The sequence below is a fragment of the Girardinichthys multiradiatus genome, chromosome 19, assembly GCF_021462225.1.
Source record: "Girardinichthys multiradiatus isolate DD_20200921_A chromosome 19, DD_fGirMul_XY1, whole genome shotgun sequence".
Classification (NCBI taxonomy): Eukaryota; Metazoa; Chordata; class Actinopteri; order Cyprinodontiformes; family Goodeidae; genus Girardinichthys; species Girardinichthys multiradiatus.
In genome coordinates this window covers 23,520,012-23,528,092 of record NC_061811.1, presented here as the reverse complement: position 1 = coordinate 23,528,092, position 8,081 = coordinate 23,520,012, and the positions used below count along the sequence as shown (strand labels likewise).

The 8,081-nt window shown below is 37.6% G+C and overlaps 1 long non-coding RNA gene across 1 annotated transcript; it reads right to left on the bottom strand.

Moving 5' to 3' along the window:
• Positions 1 to 3,103: 3,103 nt before the first annotated feature.
• LOC124884970 lies at positions 3,104 to 7,040 on the bottom strand. The gene is made up of 2 exons (XR_007042556.1): positions 6,864 to 7,040; positions 3,104 to 3,727 (listed from the first exon to the last, which is right to left on the bottom strand). It is a non-coding gene; the product is annotated as an uncharacterized LOC124884970 (long non-coding RNA).
• Positions 7,041 to 8,081: the final 1,041 nt, after the last annotated feature.

Genomic DNA, 8,081 nt, shown 5'->3' with positions numbered 1-8,081 from the left:
AAAAAATAGGAAGAAAAACTTAAAATGAAACAGTTTTTAAAAACGCTCTCAGCTCAAAATTATTCTCCAGTGTAAGTACAGAAGTACCACCATGAATTTAGATTATCAACATAGATTTATAAAGACCGGGCTGCATGATGGCACAGTTGGTAGCACTGTTGCCTTGCAGCAAGAAGGTCCTGGGTTGAACTCATGGAAGGGGGTCTTTCTGCATGGAGTTTGCATGCTCTCCCCGTCCATGTGTGGGTTCTCTCCGGGTACTCCCACAGTCCTAAGACATGCCTGTTAGGTTAATTGGTCTCTCTAAATTGCCCTTTGGTATGTGAATGAGTGTATTGGATTGGCGACCTGTCCAGGGTGTACCCCACCTCCTGCCCATACACTGCTGGAGATAGGGCACAGCTTCCCCGTGACCCACTATGGAAGAAGCTGTACAGAAAATGACTGACTGACTGACTTAAAAAGACCTTATTCCTAGTATTTAGGATATAGACATGGAGAGTTCTGTCCCCAACTCCTTTTCCTCTATATTTAAATGTGTCACTAATAATACTCAACATGCTGGTTCTGGATGTTACATGGCTAATAAATGTGTCTGTGTCCTTCATTTGTCAATGACATGATTGTATTATGCCCTTTAATGACATACCTATTAATAGACTGGAAAGGTACATGGGTACTGTTCTAAAGTGGTTTAAATCTTGCTTGCCATTTTGTCAAATAAAATTCAGAGTAAAAATAAACTGCTGTGGTTGTTCCACTAGGCTCTATTCTTGGAACCTTGTCATCCAATATCTTAATGCTCCCCTAGCTCAGAATGGAGTATTACAACATCTCTTAACATACATATGCTGATGACACACAACTTTACTTTTCTGTGCCACCCACAGGTATTGTTTGTTTTTATTGTTGTTTTTTTTTCAAAAATCCAAGGATAGAAATCCAGGCTCGACTAGACCGAATAAGGCTAAAAGCCATAGAGCATACCAGAAATACCAGAACCCAAACCTAAATTTTAAGAAATACATAAAATTACTAAATCAACCTACTACCATCCAAATAGCTTTTCCAAAATAAAGGATTTTCTGGGTGGGAAGACAGCAAACTACATTTATTGCAGCTGCAGCTCATTCGGCACCTGGAAACTGGACCAGAACAAACCTGTAGTGCTTCTGTGGTCCTCAGAAATGGTTGGCTCCTTAAAATCAGAACTGATAAATGTAAATATTTTTGTTAACTGCAATCTTCCCAGGACTAAAAATTACTTAGCAGTTCATTTTCAGCATGTTATAATTATTTGTTTGAATTAACATTTTAAAGTGGATTTCTTTTAGATATAATGCTTAAATTTTAGTATTGTATTTTATAGAATTTTGTAACAGTTTTTCAATTTTTTTTCCTGTAAAGCACTTTGAATCACCTTGACTATGAACAGCACTGTACAAATAACCTTGCCTTGCTTTGGCTAGTCAGGTTAATGCATTGTGGTTGGGATGATGATGCTGGTTTACTACTAACAAGATAATCTATCTATCAATCCATTGCCTACACCTGCTTAATCTTGCAGGGTCTTGGGGGGGCTGGTGGCCTTCTCCAGCGATCACTGGGCGAAAGGCAGAGTACAAGGTCGTCAGTCCCTCAAATTTCATCATGCACAAGTGTTTCCTTTACCTGTTTATCAGAAGCGTAAAATAACTCCCACATAACATTTCTGTAGGCAATTAAAACTAGATGAATTTAGTATGCAGACACAGCAGCCAAATCCAAGCAGTTCTTGCATCACCCTCTACATCTACCAAAAATGACTGTCAGGCAGACTCATTATGAGCCCAGTTCTACCAGTCAGCCTGGCTCCTGCAGTACACCCTGTGCCATCATTACTCCAGTCCACATCAGAGAGAAGAAGTAAAAAAAAAATCTAATCCCTTTGCAGTCAGAAAGAGAAAAGCTTTTCATCTAAGGGGATACAAGCAGAATACAGCATTTACTAATGTTATGCATGTCAAATGTGCAAAGAAGCCATTCTGATATAAAAAAAATCAAACAGTCATATAAAGAGATTCATACCAGTTAAGGCTCTAAAGTCAAAAAGTATAATCATTGTGGTTTGTTCCATTGTTGGTATTCACAGCAGCATCCATCATGGTTTAAGCGTTCACAGGGGTCAAATTGGCTCAAAGTTCGAATTCAACCTGAATATTCGAAAATCTATGGGAAAATATGTCAAAACTTGCTTATCCACCATCAAGTTTTCAAAAACCAACTGATCATCTTAATTCTTTCTGCCTCTTGGGATATCACCAACCGAAATATACACAAAGCAGAATTTGCTTTGTTTTGCTTTAGTGCTATTGAAAACATTTATTTTGTTGCTTCTGCTGCTGTTGAAATTCATACTTCATTTTTATTGTTAGAAAAAGTAACTGAGAAGATGTGTTTTAGAAAGAAGCTGTGACAAAGTGTTGTTTCACTCATTGAAAATTATTATTGCTGTTATCATTATCGATATATATCAATATCAACATTATTATTAGTTATTGTAGTAGTATTAGTAGGGACAGAGCTGACTGTACTTGGGGAAGGTTAGGTCCTTCATTGTTTGCAGAAAGATGAACCAAATCTTCTATCAGTCTGTTGTGGAGAGTGTGATCTATTCTGTCATCTGCTGGGGTAGCATCATCAGAGCCAATGACCTAAAAAGCTCAACAAGCTGATAAAGAAGGCTGTCTCTGCTCTGAAACATCTGGTGATCATTGTGCAAAGAAGGATTCTTCAGAAAATAAAGAACATGATGTACACCCTGAGCATCCTCTTCATGAGAATGTAATGCAACAAAAAAGCGTTTTCACTCCGAGGCTTCTCCAGATCCGCTGTAATACTGACCGCTAGAAGAGATCCTTCCTGCCCACATTCATCCCATCAATTACAACAGCATTTATTTTCACTCTGGGATTAATAAAGCATTTTTGAGTTACTACAGAATTGAAGTGTTATAAGAAATAAATGTTGCTGTTCATGTCCAACTGTTAATCTCTGTTTGCTTTCACCTGAAGCTTTCCTAATTAAACAGTATACACTATAAGTCAATCAACAACCACAGAAGACAAGTTCAAAGCAGTTTTAATCACATTTTATGTTTCAGTACAGTCATTTACAAGTCTAAACAGTTCTATTGCTAAATGTCATTTTCATTCTTATCTTCTGCATGCAGAAGATAAGAATGAAATAAACAGAAAGCATGGACCATGAACGCAAAGTCTATTTTCTTCCATGCAAAACAAAAATCTGAGGCTAGTTAGGTGTTAACAGTGGAGGCGGAAACCAGTGCTCAAACACTTTTGTTACACAGGTTACAAGATAGGATGCCAGTTTATCAAATGCCACTCATTACAAAATAAAACAGACACAATCAGTTCCTCTTATTGTGAGAAAGCCTTTTCCATACAACGGGTGTTGCCTGTGAACCCCTGTGTGATCAGATTCTGATCACACAGGGTGGCTCTCAGCACAATGGCTTGCAGTGCCTCATGTTGTTGGCACAGGTCCGACCGACGTTGGCCCCCTCCAGAAGCAAGTCAGAAAGTCGGTCAAGGCCGAGGCAGGTAGTGAGTGGACTGATGAGACCATAGAGACCACCTAAGGTGATGCTGAGGGGCCAGCCGATGCACAGCAGTACCAGTAGCCAAATGATGCACCAGAAACATGAGCCACAATTCGCCATCCTGGTCTAGAGGAAAAAGAAAAAAAGTTAAGAATCTCTAATAATGCAAATTAAAACATAGACAGGATTTTATTAAACCAGCTGGAGCATTGGATTCAAATTCTAGGAACTCAAGTGTTCATGGAGGTCTTTTCATGCAGTTCTTTTTTTTGTTATGGTTACAGAAAAAATATTATTTAATAATTAGTGTAATGCAGCAAGTTATGACTTAAACATAATTATTTTTTAAAGAAAACTGAAGAAAATGCGTGTATCAGTTGTGATAAAGTTTACAATGACATTTTAAGGGTCATGGCATTGGTAGTTTTGTACGAAAAAATTAGCCGCATTTATAACTTTAGATTTAAATACGAAGGAATGAATATGTTTTAATTCAAATTTTACATTTATGTATATAATAAATAGTCAGTAGAGTGGATGTAAAAAAGTATTTAACCTCTGTTATAACCTCTGTTAAAATGCCAGTTTTTTTTTTGACAAGTAAAAATGATTCCAAAGTAAATAATTTCAGAACACTTTTAATATGACCTTTAACCGTTGCAAATACTTTGAAAAACAAACTGTAGTATTTTCAGCCTGACAAAATAAAATAATGTTGTTGCATTCAGTGTGCAAGATCTGAAACTAATACTTTATTGAACCACCTTTTGATTTTAATCACAGCACTAAGGTAGGAGTCCATGAGCTTAATGTCATCTTTTTTTAGTGATATTTGCCGACTCTTTACGAAAACGTTCCAAATCTGTTGGACTTCATTCTTCTTCTGCCAAATCCAGTCTTTTGATTTGAATGTTAGCATTGATTTGCTGAGCCTAAAAATTATGCACGTCTTCATCTTACATTTTCCAGCAGAGGCCTGAATAATTTCCTCCCACTTGACTAAGGCCCAGGTTCAAGCTAAACAAAAGCACCAAATCATGATGCTGCCTCCACCATGCTTCATGGTGGGTATGGTATCCTTTTGTTGGAGGGCTGTGTTGTTTTTGCACCAAACATGCCTTTTAGAATTGTGGCCAAGGGTTCAACCGTAACTTCACTCGAACATAACATATTTTTACCACATGGAAGATTTCAAATGTGTTTTTGCAAATTTTAGATTGTACTACTATGCATAAGTCCTGAAGCTTATTGGATGTTGCTGAAGGTCTCTTGGAGTTCTCTTTTCACCTTTTCATCTGCTTTGGAGAAACATGTTCTTGGTAATATCACTGTTGCACCTGTTTGTTTTGTCACTTAATGCTGACTGTTGTCTCAGTGTTCTAATACATCTAATGCCTAGAAATTCTTTTATATACTTTTTCTGACTGATACATATTGATACTGAGATACCTCTGAAGCTTTGTAAGCTATCTGAAGACCACAGCTTTTTCTATGAGACGTGAATCATAAACTGTCAAGATGACCCTCTTGGAAAAGCTGAACCTCATGTGTGATTTATCAGAGGCACTTTAGAGGATGGCAGGTGTGTACTGTTAGGTGAGAATGTGGTGGTCATTTTTGAACACAGCCACATTCCCTGGTATAGAAGAGTGTATACACTTAGTTAAAGTTAATTGAAAGGCTTTATCTGGCATTTTGTACATCATAAAAACCTGCCACTTTAAAAAGGGTGTGTAGAAGTTTTTCTACTGCATATAATTTATCAATATAACAGTTGTAACAGTATCAATATTTAGATAATTTGTCAAAAGCATCTAATATAGGGCGCGGCCGTGTCGCAGCAGTAAAACGAGCGATCCATATTCAGAGGCTTCAGTCCTCAGCGCAGCCGTCGCGGGTTTGAGCCCAGGTGACCTTTGCTACATGTCTTCTCCCTCTCTCCACCTCTTTCCTGACAGCTTACTGCCCAAAAAATAAGAAAAACAATGTTCAATAGGGCTGCAAAAAAAAAAACATTAAAAAAAAGCATTTTATATAGTGTTTAATTTTTAAAGTATAAGATTTTCTGACTGTTAGTTCATGCACCGAGCTTTAAAGTGGGTTTAGGTTAGGTAGTAAATGTTCTTCCATCTGGATGAGATATTATCAGTATGAGATGTGAATTGTTGATTATCTAAAAGTAGTTGTCAGGATTAGGCAGTTGCCTTTATCAAGAACGACATGCTGACAGCTTTAAGCGATAACCACCATGCCCATCTGCCTGTCGAGGTCAACTGACCACTGAATGACACAGTGTTGAAGATGCACTGCCACTTTAGTCACCGACTAATAGCAGATCAGCAAACACCATTCAGAATCTTTATAATAAGCGTAACTGTCAGCACAAATAAACAGCAGCCAGGAGTTTTATGTGCTGTTATTTTGAGCCTGCTGAATCACCTGCAGTTAAAATGTTTCCCTTGGTAAACTCTGCCAGGTCTCAACTTTCCCTTTTTAAACTTAGTTAGGGTTTTTAAACAAGGAGTGTGACTTTAAATACTTCCTGCGATAAAGTCCACCAGAAAAATATAGTCCGAGGCCCAGCCTTGAAGTTGAGATAGTAGAACTGATGGTTTTATGACTGCGAAAGTATTGTGTGCTGTCAGCCTGATTCTTTAAGCTTGTTAAAGCTTTAAGACACAATGGTCAGATCCTCGCCCTGCAGGCACTGCTGCCTTGACTCTATGTAATGTGTAATGTCCTGTTTTGACAGCACTGTCACGTAGGGTTGGCCAATAAATTACACATTCTTGCACGAGCGTGTCTCATGGTGGATCTCGTGCTCTTGGTAAACGCCCGCACAGTAAAAACAGGGAAAACACGCACAGATATTTCACAAAATTACAATTCTTTTAAGGACAGAAGAATTGTGCATGAAATTACAGAATATTGTTCAGAGTTTAAATATAAAATGTAAACTATATTTATATTTGTAAATATAGGTTAAATTTACACGTTAAATTTACATGTTAAGTTTACTGCAATCTCTTTAATTTAACTGAATGATCTTTAAAAAAAAATATTCCTTAGAAAACATTAAAACTAAGACATTTTCAATTTTAAGTTGGTCCACAAAAAGCATGGCAATAATCAGTCTACTTACGAGTTATATACCATGCGGTTAGTGAAATATTTTCTCTAAGCAAAGGTTAGTGTGTCAGCTTTGCAAAAATAGCTGTAGCCTAGTGAGTACCTGTCCTGTGAGTACAAAAGACATGTTCACCTTCAGCAGAAAAAAGGTTCTGGAGGAACTGAGCTGCTGCTTTCCTTCTTGATTGGACAAAACTCTCCCAGATCCTTCTTCAGACTTCTAGGGAAGACGTATGTAAGCAGTAGCCACTTCCCACCAGTTAGTTGGGAGAAAGCTGAAAGCTAACAGGAAGTCTGAACAGAGGGAGGATGTTGCACAATGCAGGCATTCATGTGATTCAGGAGAAACATATGCGTGGTGTCATGAGATTTTCAGCTCTTTGGTGATATAGCGAGATGTCTCGAACCTTTGATTTGATGCAGTGGCTTACAAAAGTATACAATTTTTCATATTATATATGCATTTATATATAGTGTGCGTCCGGAAAGTATGCGTTGCACTTTTTCCACATTTAGTTATGTTACAGCCTTATTACGAATGGTATCAAATTAATCTCTTTCCTCAAAATTTTGCACACAATACCCCATTATGACAATAGAAAAAAAGTTTTGTTTGTTGCAAATTTACTAAAAATAGAAAACTAAGAAAGAACATTTACGTATGATTATTCTTGATATGTTTCTACTGCCTAACTGGATTTACCTGTGCTAAATCCAGTTGATTGGGCATAATCAGAAAAGGCACACAACTGTAAATATAAGGTCCCACAGTTGACAGTGCACGTCAAAGCACAAACACTAAGCATGAAGTCAAAGGGATTGTCTGTAGCCCTCTGAGACAGGATTATCTTGAGACGCATACCTAGGGAAGAATATAAAAAACGTCTCTGCTACTTTGAAGGTCCTGATGAGCACAGTGGCCTCCATCATTCGTAAATGGAAGAAGTTTGGGACCAACCGGGAATCATCATTAAGCTGGCCAGCCGTCTAAACTGAGCGATTGGGAGAGAAGGGCCTTACTCAGGGAGGTGACCAAGAACCCCATGGACGCTCTGTCAGAGCTCCAGCATTATCTTTGTACCATCCATCCTATATATAACAATGAAATCTTCTAGTCTTTAGTCTTCCACTTCACAATCATGTACTACCTTGTGCTGGTTTATTACATGAATTCCCAATAAAGTACAAAGAAATCTATGGTGGAAAAAGTTTTACATCTATGAATTTTTTAGCAAGGCATTGTATGTATTTAAAGAGAAATTCAAATAATCTGCATAAAATAAAGGTTAAAGTAAAATCGGTTTCATATGGTAGTCCCTCAACTATACAACCCAAAATATTTGTAATCTAA